The sequence below is a fragment of the Zootermopsis nevadensis genome, unplaced genomic scaffold (genome assembly GCF_977971745.1).
Source record: "Zootermopsis nevadensis isolate Lab colony 2312 unplaced genomic scaffold, Znev_1.0 Znev_ptg000022l, whole genome shotgun sequence".
NCBI lineage: Eukaryota > Metazoa > Arthropoda > Insecta > Blattodea > Termopsidae > Zootermopsis > Zootermopsis nevadensis.
Window position 1 is genome coordinate 10,768,005 of NW_028259154.1, and position 13,526 is coordinate 10,781,530.

The 13,526-nt window shown below is 38.1% G+C and overlaps 1 protein-coding gene across 10 annotated transcripts in view; it reads right to left on the reverse strand.

The window, feature by feature from the left end:
* Window positions 1-13,526, reverse strand: part of sns (nephrin adhesion molecule sticks and stones) — a 436,207-nt gene that overhangs the window by 113,374 nt on the left and 309,307 nt on the right. For 2 of the 10 annotated variants that reach the window (XM_087353864.1, XM_087353863.1), the window contains exon 2: window positions 6,056-6,192. The exons of the other annotated variants lie outside the window; for them this stretch is intronic. The gene's annotated coding sequence lies outside the window, so the exon portion shown is untranslated. The remainder of the gene's footprint in view (window positions 1-6,055; window positions 6,193-13,526) is intronic. 10 annotated transcript variants of the gene reach the window in all.

Genomic DNA, 13,526 nt, shown 5'->3' on the forward strand with positions numbered 1-13,526 from the left:
CGTTACATTCTGGCTGGCTTCTCTCCATAAAGACACCACGAGACAGCGCGTCCTCAAGTTCTTTCAGACATGGAGTACAGCTGCAAATATGTTGAATAAACAGTCACGGACACGCGACAAGGGGTGATCCTTCATGTTGGAGGTTGGGCGGGGACTAGAAACTCTCCAGCAAGTTATGAAATGATGGTATTACAAGTTCTCACAGCAGCGAATATGACAATGACTGTCTTCTGGGATGTTGAAGCTTGTAGTCTGGTACAAGTTTACCGACGTTTCAGAGGTCATACTGCCTCCATCATCAGAGTATGAAGATTTCTGTCTTCTGGGTTGTTGCACCGTGTAGTCTGGTCGATGTTATCCAACGTTTCAGAGGTCATACTGCCTCCGTCATCAGAGTATGAACATTTCTGTCTTCTGGGTTGTTGCGCTGTGTAGTCTGGTCGATGTTAACCAACGTTTCGGAGGTCATACTACCTCCATCATCAGGGCGATGAGTATGAAGCTTTCTGTCTTCTGGGTTGTTGCGCTGTGTAGTCTGGTCGATGTCCACCAACGTTTCAGAGGTCATACTGCCTCCGTCATCAGGACGATGAATCAGTAAATAATGTTAAAAATTGAAATGCAGAAGATAGGAAGTTAAACTGCGGCTTCAGGGCCCATGCCAAATAGATGGAAATAATATTGACAATAAGAGACGTGAAGTTAATAGAACCTTCAGGACCAAACAAAGGGAATATCGAAAACACGAAATTAATGAGTTTGAAGCAAACAGTAAGAAGAAAAATATTAAAGACCTATACAAAGGCATGAATGAATTTTAAGGAGTGGGATCTGATGTTTTAACAGCGGCGATTACCAGACTTCTAGTAAAATTTCTACGAGACTAAACGGCGATGCAACCAAGAAGACATTTAACATCTTTGAATTTATAGAGGATTACCAACCTACGGGTAACTAGATAAAAGATGAGAATTGCATTTGCTTGCGGATTTCAATACTATTTTAAATACATCTTTCAATGTTTTTATTTATAACGAGAAGTAAAATAACCAAGCATACTGATAACATTTTTTGCAGAATTGATCCAAGCAGGTGATACTTCATTACGTTCTGAGCTCCACAAAATTATTAAATGTATCTGAAATAATGAAGAAATTCCAGAATAGTGGATTCAATCTATTAACGCGCTTACGCATAAATCGACGGGTAACATTGTAATAATTATCGATAAATATCACTGTTATCAACAACAGACAAAATATTATCTACAATTATTCTGTCAAGGTTAACTCCATATGTAAATTAAATTGCAGGGATTCATCAGTGTCGAGATTTACGTAATTTATTAACTACTGAATATATATTCTGTTCTCTCAGATACTGGAGTACAAATAGGAGTACAAAGGACCTGTAAACCAACTACTTATATACGTCCATAAATAATGTTATTCAGCTGGGAAGGGGGGAATGTATTACACACCATAAACACTGAATTAGGTACACCAATGAAACAAGTTAATCTTATTAAAATGTACTTAAATGAAATCTATAACGTCCGTGTAAGAAAATATTTGTCAGATTAATATACTATTCAGAATGGTCTTGAAACAAGGAGATTAGTTAATAAAACTGATTTTGAACATTTATTTAGAATATTCAATCGTACAGGTCACAGTAAACAGAGGCAGAATGGGATTAAATGGGACATATCAGCTTCTGGTCTGTTGTGATCATGTCAATTTACACGATAACAAATCGATGTCATGAAGAAAAATACAGAAGCTCTGTTAAATAATAGTAAGAAATTTGGTCTAGACGTAAACGCAGAGAAAACTAAGTACATGTCTCGTCATCAGATTCAGGAAAATAGGTAATACATCTTTTTCGAAAATGTGACGATGTTCAAATATCTGGAAAAGACGGAAACAAATAAAAATTTAATTAATTATAAAAGTAACAGCACATTAAATTCTGGGATCGCTTGCTTTCATGCCATTCAGAATCTCTTATTTCCCTCTCTCGCTAAAGGAAGAAAGCTCTATAATTTTTACTATTGACTACATGCTTTGAACGTGACAAATGAAGGAGAGAAGATGAGTAGGGAATGTAGCGCGCATGGGGATGACGATAAATGCGTGCAGAATTTTGGTTGAGAATCCTGAAGAGAATACAGCACTCAGACGACCTAGGCATTGTTGGGAGGATAATATTAAAATGGATCTTTGGGATATAGTGTTTCGGAGTATGAATATGATAAACAGATGGTGATTTTAAAATTCAAACGAGGATTGCTTTCATTAAATCTGTTTTAAAATCGAATTTTTAAGTAATTCATCTTAGAAAATAAAGTTTCATAATCCCTCACAGATAAAAATTTCTTTAAAACGTCTTTCAGAGTGCGAAATTTTCCTGGAGAAATGTTAAAGCTTTTGACACATCTTCTATATTAAAATTCTTTTATACACAGAACTTTCTAAACGTTTAGGTAGTGCTTATTCAGTTTGCTTTCTTAATTCGACAGTCTTCGCGCACCAAATTTAACTTGTCTGAGATTCAATTAATACCACTTCGAAGTTAGTTAAATCAATCCAGTCGAAGGCTTACAAATGTACAGAGCACTGTAAACGTAAAAAGAAACTTCACTGATTTTTCGAGATGCTTAAAGACTGACAAAGTTTCAAAATCTTGCATCTCTGAGTCTTCCATTGTCTGAATACAAAAATTGTCTAAAAAACCATCTAAGAGTTCAGTACGTACCGCAAAGAAAACACAACACAACACTTCACGCCAGTAAAAATATCAACTGGTTAATGCTGTTTAAGAAAATAATCCCTGTTTACAGAAAAAAAATCAACTTATACTAAATAAAGAATTATTGATGTTTGAAGCAGGTGGGATATATACTTACTACTGATTTAAAAGGGTTGAGTTAAAAAAGCTTGTTTAGCCGAGTAAAATATTTTAGCGTATAACAGTTCAAGTCATGTTGATATACTCTGGGATTAATTTTAAATGGTAAAATGACAATTAACATGACGTCAGCTGGCTTCCATAAACTTTAGAGTTTCATATTTAACTGACTGAAGTGAGGGAAAATATTCAGTGAAGAACATCAGAGTTGAAGCTGCTGAGTGTGGTCCAACTAAGGACAGATCTGCCAATCACTAATACTGTTGCTCACCATTTTTTATTTTAAGCGCGTATAATTGCACATGTCGTCCTGGGTACGTATTGCAGGAATCTAAGAACCAATGAGGCACTTTTGTAAATAAACCATTAATATAAGAAAATAAAATAATAAAAACGTGTATAGAATATAATTGCTTTGCTGCCTCCATCATCAGGGCGATGATGGAGGCAGCAAGGACCTCTGAAACGTCAATAAACTTCTTCCAGACTGGACGGCGCAACAAACCAGAAGACAACCATCTTCAAATACTGCAGCTGTTTGCGAATCATCAAAACCGAGATCCTAACATCGATATCTCGTTCATCTAGACCCGTTCGATCCTGAACTTTACTTCGCTATTACAAATATCTAAATCACTTTGTCATTCCACTTAAAGTAGAAGTATAATCTATTACTGTTCCCCAAAAACCAACATAAATGTAATTTTCAACCACGCATATCAACAGGTAAATTTTCTTTGGCAATTTCGTTACTATTAAGTTCTTACGGAACAAAAGTTCGCGTGCCAAGCCATTTTCGGTATGACTCTTATGACGCGTGAGCCATCGTTCGTGATTTTTGGTTAAATACATAAAAATTAATTTATATGCAGCAACACGTATGTTTCTATTCTGAGAGCCCTTCCTTCAATCTAGGGACCCGAACATCAGCAGCCAACTAGAGCTCTTTAAAGACAGAACAAAAATCTGCCTTGCAGACATTACACTTCAATATGCAAACTTAAAAGTATATAAAAATGAAATTATGGGTGAATGTTTATGTTCTCTTAAAACTTTAAAAATAACCAGATATGCACCAAACGTTACATTTTTATTCCTTGAGACCAGAATAAAAATCCAGAAAGTTTTAATCTCCGGATAAGTGTACCAAGTTCGAGTCCGGGCGAGGAAGTTTTGTGTAGCTTGGAAATTAAGCAGGACAGTAGACAAACGTTCAGTCTGTGACCTGATATTACTTTCGAGTGGAATCAACGTAAAATTCTATGCCTACGCTTACATTGACGTATCACCATCAATGGGGGTTGTGATGGTAATTCTGGCCGACAAACTACAAACATGGGGTTCAAATCTCGTATACATTCTCACCATTTATCTCGTTACAGACAAAATTAATGTGCAAATAACAGAAGAGTTATGCATTAGGCGTTGTAGAGTACAATAAATATATTTAATGAAACTATCGTAAACCACAAAGTGGTCTAAACGTAATTCTTTACACAACACAAAAATTATTCTGATTACAAACAATTTATTACTCACAAAATATTAAACATTAGTAGGTTAGCCTGCAGGAATATTGAACAAACTATTTAAGTAAGTATTTTTCTCTTATATGTAATTTTCCTGTCAGAAAAATAATCAGTTTCGTCTACATTTTCCATTTTTCACAGAATATCTTCATTTACAAATTATTTGAAAAGATTTATTCAGCTGTATGGACATGACCCACAGGCAATCTAGAGCAGAGGTTCTCAATTTTTTCGCATTAAATATACCATTAACCAAATTCGTTCAGGGAAAAATTAATTATGTTAATATTATATTTTGATTTTCTTATTTAGTTCGCGTACCACTCAACATTGGATCGTGTACCACAGGTTGAGAAACGCTGGTCAAAGTTCGAACTTCTTGGGGGACAGCATCATTTTGAGCTACCGGCACAGGTAAATCCTTTCATAGTGATCTAAAAAAATGACATCCCTCAGCACACAGTGAGAATCGTGCTTTTTCATTTTGAAAATTCCAGGGCAGTCCCGACCCACCGCACACGGAGCTCGGCAAAGGGACGTACACCACCGTAAAGCCGATATAATGATGAAGCTTTAAGAGTGGAATTGCTTTTTACAATTTTATTTTTTCACGATTAAAAGACTGATGGAGCGTGATACTATGCAAGTGAACATTAGTTCCTCATCCGCCCCGAAAAATTCTTTCAACCTGCAGAAGGCGTTAAGGAAAACTACAATGTTCAAGACAGACGCGACGCATCGGAGGGCAAAGCCATGGTCATTCTTTAATAGTGAGATTTCAGGTTCTCACGGTGGAGAGTAATAAGATTACAGCCTTCTGGGATATCGCGATGTATATTCTCGTCAAAATCGACCGACGTTTCAGAAGTTTTTAATGTCTCCAGCATCAGGGAAAAGTCGAAGTGTCTTTCGTTTGTGAGATCAAAGTTTCTAGTATTTAGATCAGAAAACAAATACTGAATTTCGGCGTAATCGAATGTAAGACGTACTCTTCAGTCAGTAATAGGCTTTCAGGGGGAGAAAAGACGCTGTATCGATTCTTAGATGCCACCAAATATAAGACGTACCTCAATTTCATAAACGTTAAAATGTGAAAAAAAGTATTTTAATCGAGGAAACACGGGTTGTATATTTCCATTTCTCAGATAACGATTAATAACGTGTTTTTACACTTCGTATCTTCATAACTACTAAACTAAACGAAGCGATATATAGGTTTTATTTGGTTTCGTGTTAACCGTATCGAATGCCTTCTGCATCACAAACATCTTATCTAAAATTCTTTACTCTGAAAATCTTACAATTTAGAGGATTTCCAGGAATTTCCTAAAACCAGAGACCTCTCTAAAGGCAAGCATGCAGAATATTACATAGAATAAAACAAAAGAGAGTAATAAAAAGAGAGATAAAGAAACAAAGAAACTCGAGGATCCTAACCAATTACTGTAGAGGATCACAGAATTTATCCAGGCGGCCTTCATAAAGTAAATTTCCAGATGACACAAGATTTTTTTCGAACTGTTATTCAATACTCAAAAAAAGTACTACATAAATAATTAAATAATAAATATTAATCACTTATTCCTATTTTAACTCCGACTAATAAGTACGCCTACCGTCTTACTTCTCATCCATACAACTTCAAGACACATCAATACCACCGAATGATGAGGTAGAACTCAATGGTGATGCCATCATCATTCCCAGTCCGTCACATTTCACCACTACCTTCGACACTGAACCGAAAACTCACCTGAAAAAGAGAGGAAAAGAACAATTTCATTTACTGTGTCCAGAGATACGTCGTGTGCAGGAAATACTCATCATATCGAAATTACATCATAACGTTTCCAGGTTCCATCAGCGAATTGCGTGGAATGACCCCCCCCCCCCCCCCCCCGAAGCGAGTTCTGTGGTTCTGCTCTGCCCCGCTATTCGTGTTACGTCGTCGTACGATTTTTTACGTGACCTTGAAAGATGCTATTTCGTGATGGCTACTGCAGATGTATTATAAAATACTTCGTTAGAACGCTGACCTTGTAATCCTGGGGTCTCGGGTTCGATTCCCGGCGGTGCCCGAATTTATAACTTGTGTTGGGCAAGGCCGTGGTCTAGGCAACACGGAGTTTTCCTCCGTGGCATCCCAACAATTACTCCATTCACACAGAGAAGAAGGCAATGGCAAACCACTTCTGTATCATCTGCCAAGAACGTATATGAACAGGTCCCAGTCCGAGAAAAGGATGGAAGGATCCTGTTCATATGGACCTGTCGTCAGACAGAACACTAAATAAAATAAAATAATAATAAATGTTTATTATAACCGCTCTACTGTTAGTTTAATAGACTGTCATATACAAGATTTTTAAAATGTATATTCGTATATACCGAACACGACAACGTGAATGCACGACAAAAGTTTTAGAATCTGTTTGAATATACATTTTAAACATCTGTGTACAATAATTAGACCATAAAAACCGGATTGGCAGCAAATTTTTGCCTTTTAAAAATGTTAATGACAAAAAAACATCAAGATGTCTCTTCCTCAGGTGGACTCAAAAAAATGTAACCTAACTAAGATGTCCGCATATTTATAGTTCATTGTCCATTAAAGAATCTGGTTTAACATAAAGCTACAACATTCCTTTGGATTCTTTCAAGTTTATTAGAATCAGTCGATGTAATGAAATTCCATGCAACAGATCCATAGTCAAGTTTCGATCAAACAAGACTATCATACAAAACAATAGATCATCAAGAGTGTTAACGGAAGACGTAAAAGACCGGATCAAACCCAGTATTCTAAGGACTTGTGGACAAAAGCAACCAATATGCCGGTGAAAATAGTAATAAAATAATAAGAATAAGAAATTAATTAAGAAGGACGCAAAGAAGATCTTGAAATACAAGGACCTTCTCATTGAAATACAGAGAATATGGAACGTTCAAGCAAAAATAATCCCAATAATTATAGGAGAAACTGGAAGTGTCTCCAAGTCACTCAAAATATATTTGGGGCCAACATCCCGGGGCCGAAACTTCATAAAACCGCCATTCTAGGAACATCATACATCATTCGAAAGACGCTCATATAAAGTATATAATGCCTCACGCGAAATCTGTTTAACGCACGTAACACGTATTAAAAAAAAATGTACTTCAGAAATAGCTGCTGCACTGTGAACCTCGGGGGCAAGGTTTGTCTCAGGTACATAGAAATAAATACCCTGTAAAATGGTGAATAAATATGTATCCGCTAAAAGTACACGGACATACAAATGTGGAGCTGTAGGTTGAGGGTCTACGAATTCGTAACCCCATTAAGTAAGACGACTCACGGGAACACAAAGCAAATTCTTTAATTAAATACATTTAGACCTTCCTGACGTAACTGAAATTATGAACAGAAATGCTTATTACCTTTACTAACTAACAATATGACTACCAAGCGAGTAAAGTACTGCAACGGGGAACAATACACAATCTTGCCTTGTATACGAGGCAAGATGGAATTACAGATGAGGCAAGATGATATCATTAGATGCACCTATTACATGGATGTAATACAGATAAATTTGCATTTCCCTTTGTAGCCTGTACAAGTTTCACGAAACTATGATTTGCATTCGAAACACAGTATCTAGTCTCGTAGCTTTAACCTTCACTCTCTCTTGTTCAACAACTCTACCGTTCACTATAGAAGTTGGTAGTATTCCGCACATAAGATATCGTTTCTTGCTAGTAACTTCATGTATGCAGCAAAGAAAATACCCCAACTCTTATGGGGGGAAAATAGTTGGTACAACTGACGTGGACACAGTGATAGAAGAAAAGTTAGTATTCTGCAGAAGGATCTTTGCCTCAAACTCTGACTAAGCTTTCCAGTAGTTTTATACGGTTGAAAGGCATATAACATGACATTCTTTAATATCCACAGCCCTCTTCAGAGAACCACAATGAATTTTTAAGCCAAAGTGATCACCCAGTCTTAACAGGCCTTCAGCTAATGCAATTTGAACGTTTCCACGTTCAAAATCTCAGACATCGATCCAACCGAATATCTTACGTGGAAAATTTGATTCACAGAAAATTCCTCTCACCAGTAACACAGCTCCAAGCCAAAACACTCCAGCGCCTTCCGTCGAAAGAACCAATCCTGTTAGCGTACGCACGTTAACAGTTAAGGTTCACGACTCTGTTCTGCAATTCCAGCCATGCGTCTCGTACATAGGAACGATTTAACGGGGCAACACTCAGCCCTATTTAGTTAGTTGGTTCGTAGGTTGGCGTGACTGTAGCTAGGAAATGGACGATAAGTGATTGTCTACAATGAGAAGAACTGTAGCCTCTTTAAAGGGATTTACGATTCTGTGTAAGAGCTTCAAACAGGTGACAAAGAGTTGTCATCTAGTCTTTATCCTGGCAAAAATCCAGCGATCCACGCGAAGCACCTTCGGTCGTTTCCGGTAACTTTCGCTTACAAGCAAAGTTTGACTACAGTGGAACAACATTTTAAGGACTGGTTGCGAGTCTTTAATGTAAACTGTCCTCTCGACCAACACTTGTCTGTCTTCCTCTTAAGGGTTCTGTTCGTGTAGTATAAATGAAAGACTAGCATACATCAAACTTCCGCCCGCGGCTAATACCGGTTTGTAACTACATTATAAAATCTTATACATTCCCTACATTTATCTTACTGAAAGCCATTTTTGAGCTCAGTGACTTGTCATCCCCTTTCCACAGTTACAGCTCACGGCGACACACAAAACACAACTTCCGATCTTGACTTGTACTGCCAACTGTTCTGTTAAGTGTATTCTTTTATTCTCCCTGGAGTGAAAACTATAACAGACCGAATAATGTGTCTGTGGGACGACTAAATTCGGCCGTGTTCGGTCGGTCACGTGATACACAGCCGAACTCTCAAATGCTTCCGAATATATCTGAGGTTTCGAACGGCGTATTCTCTGGATGTCTTCGTTCTCAGGTGTAGGGAAGGGAACTTTCTCTTTTGGGTCCATTTGAAAGAGATTACCACAATCACTGGACAACGTAAGTCAAAACAATTACATGTTTCTAAGCACCTGATTTCAGGTGTGTTTACCAACGAAGGTAAAGCTTCATAATAAAATAAATGAAAATAATAGCCTGTTTAATAACACCTCGTTCTGCCAGTTTCAAAGATAGCTCCAGCAGCAAAATCACAGGAAGTATAAACAGCATTTCTCTACCGATTGTAGCGCCACTGCTTTAGCGGAACGCTGTGGAATCTTCCGTAACCTTGGCAATCGCAAGCATACAAGCGACAATACCATGTTCCCGCGCGGAGCCATATTCTGTACGCCAGACAGCAAAAAAAAGACTGACATCTTTCTTGATGTATTCTATTATCACACAATACTAATTATTTATTTTGAATAGTGACTTCTTTTTTCTTTTATAGTCATGCACTGCTTAACTTTAATTAGAAGTACACAGGAAGTTACACTACATATAACAGTTCGCAAACTATCTATTTAAAATAAACTACGTAACTGTTTCAATTATTGTGTGCTGTTTTGTTAAAATCACTAGATTCAGTTGTTTTGTATAAGTTTCCATCACAACGAGTCGCAAAATTATGCATCTGAAATGCTAATATTGCTGGAACACATGAGCGGAATGAGCACTCTGTTTGTGTAACATAACAAGGCAGATGTTTCAGGTACAGTTTCCCCGTCTACTACAGCAGAATACTGTCACCCCAGCATATAATAGTGACAGTATTTCACGGTTGGTCAGCCTGTCTGCTGCAAGGCCACAAACCTGAGACAAATACTTGAAATATTCTCGCTGGTTTTAACTGAATTTTGAAATGCCACGTCTAGCCTGCATTAGTACTTAATTGTAATGTTTACAAAGTTGTGATAACATCGTCCGGAAATAAATATTCCACATAAATCAGTTCTGTGTTACCTGCACAGGCGAAACGACACATGCCTGCCAACACACAAAATGTTTCCAATATAAACAGGGCAGCAAACGCGAGTCATACATGACGCGTATTTCAATAGAATATCTTTCCCGTTTATCAGCTATTTAAACTAACAAGAAACCGGACTTCAAGTCAGAGAGTGAAGCCGATGAATAATACACATCATGTAGAATATCCATGTTCCTCCAAAATGTTGATACTTTCTTACAAACCAAAAGATCACTGTTCTGAAACCTTCAAATCTCAAAAAGTAAATAATGGTGAAATTGAAAATTATCTACGAAACATCTAAACCGTATTTTATAGGTTAGCTTAGAGCACACGCAAATTAATTATATAAAACTGTGTTAAACTTTATCTCAGTTCAAGTATACGTCTCACAAAGCTTCTCATCCTGTATACCATGCAAGGAACGTCCCTAATTCACAGAATAACACCCTGATTAACTGTAATATAATAAGAAGAAGCTTGCGGTTCGTGGGTGGTAGTCTGCCCTACTCAAATATTGGAGCAACACTGGCTATTAAGCAGCGAGTTTATTATGAAAACAATCCAGTGGATTAACTTGGACCGCCCACCCGACCGTCTGCCAGTCCGTATCTCCGCCAGACTGCGGTACCGTGACGTATGACACTACTTAATTTACCTCTCGTAACTACAAATATCCCCTTTCCTACAAAATTTCCCGTCCACTGGCTACAATCCACAAACAGAGGTTTCTATATTGTTTACCCTCACAATGTACTCCAATACCATTATGATGGCTAACTACTGATTCGCAGAACAAAATGTCAGCTGTCGTGTGGACTTGTAGGTAAACAGAAACTTTTCAGAGGAACATACTGTCTCCATTTTCAGGGCAGCGAGAGAATATATTCTCCGAAACGTTATCTGTAAGTCCACACGGTTGCGTTACAACCCAAAAGACCAATATCGATATCTTAACGGCTATGAGTACCTTCAATCGATTTTTTTTTAGTAAAAGGCTAAGATTCTCGCTAAATAGAATCAAAGGTGAAACTTAAGTGGTCGAATGAAATGCTGGGCAGTCCATGTAGAAGCCCTGCGTCTGAGTTACAGTACTTCTATCCAGCATAGAGGGCTACACAAAACTGGATTTATTTCTCCAAAAAACAGAGATAGAATTGCTGAATTAGACCATCCCTGTTCCGATGACGTCACGTGTCCGTTGTCTGGCAACACAGTGCTCTTCATTACGTTCGTATACTGTGTCGATTTTGCCTTCCGATATTTAATCTCGCGTTTCTTCGACCGAACATGAGAGGGACACGTATAAAGCTATTGAACACCTGATTGCCAAAACGAAGTGCGTATGGCATTATTAACAGCACACTACAAATATACGTATATTTCAACTCGAAAAAGTTGTTCCTATTTCTACAAGCTTCCAAAAACATCTCAGTCAGGTTAGTATAGCGACAGCCATTTAGACTTGCGCCGAGTACTCGGTTTGAATCTCGGCTGGAACACCAGATATCCGAAGGAACTTTATAGTGGTTTATATACTGTAAGGAAATGATCTACGGGTAATCAGAATTACGTAATTCCTGACGAAATAATACAAAAATAACAATAATTTCAGCGACAATTTAACGGCTTTAAGGTCCAGGTACAATTTTGGTTGTAAGTAACTAGATCTAGTGATTAAATAAAGTGGAGGGCATTGACCCCCAACTCCCCGTTGTCATGGCGACGCGAGTTTACAGGGGTGTTCATTCGAAAGCACTACTAGGATATGACGTTGTCGGGAGATGTCTTGTTTCAGAGGCTTTTTAACAGACTAGCCGCTTCTACAAACAGGGGAAGAAAACTAAACTTACAAGTCAGTGCAAATTAAACATCAAATTTTATCAGCTTTATCAAAATATCAATATGGCGCCAGCGCGAAATTTAATAATACTAACAACAAAACTTCAGTAAGTATAAAACTCAGCAATATTTTTGATTATAAAACCTCTGGAAATAAAAAGGGGAATTTTAAACACAAAAGACGACATCATTGAGACAGACCAAAACACTTAGACCTATATTATTTTGGATTTTAACGGTGTACATAAAGAATTTGCCATGGCTAGACAACTGACGTTCGGGATAATAGGATATTACAAACGAATTCCACTAAAGTGTCAACATGCCGACGGAAATTATGATTTCGTTCGAACCTACAAATTGACTACAATCACTGTGTCATCATGGACGTCTTACGGGCATTGTAAACAAAACACGGAAAACAAATTGTATCTTGTAAAAACAATCAGTGCTAACTTCCGACAAGTTTATGAGGTAGCGTCCTCCTACCCCAATGTCAACATCACCTTCGCCTGACAGTACTGTTAAACAAACGAGTCTGTAATAACCGAGTCACGCCTATAAAAACCCGTACACTTATCTCAGGTATTAAATTCATCCATCACCCTCGAAGTAGTTCCACTGGGAGTGAACACAACGATCCCAGCGCCGCTGCCAAGCCTGAAAGCATCCCTGGAAATCTTTCTTTGTCAGCCTGTCAAGCACCATCTGCGATTATGCCTGAATCTCTTCTATCGTCTCAAATCTCCTTCCCTTTAGCTGAATTTTCATCTTTGGGAAGAGGAAGAAGTCACACGGAGCTTAGAAAGGAAGTTGGGGTCGGTTCTTGCAAGATATTTGAGCTCCTGACAAACGAGAAGTCGATTCTGCTTCTGGTCCTCAGACAGGATGCGTCGCATGTGGAGTTCTTCCTTTAGAATCAGCTGACAGGTCCCATAGCCTATCCCAACAATGTCGCACAAGTCGTTGATGGTACTACGTCGATCTTCGTGAATGGCCTGCCGAATCTTCGTAACATTTTCGGGCGTTGTGCTCGAAGATGGTCGTCCAGAACGCTCGTCATCATCGACAGAGGTTCGGCCATTTTTAAAACGTGAATGCCACACAAAAGTTTGTGCACGACCCATTGCGGACTCCCCAAATGCTTGCTTTAGCATTTCATAGGTTTCCGTAGCCGTTTTGGCGAGTCTTTGGCAAAATTTGATGCACACGCCATTCCGAAATCGCAGGAGGGTCGGTGTAAATGCACTACCAAAACGCCCGTAACTAAGAAACAAATG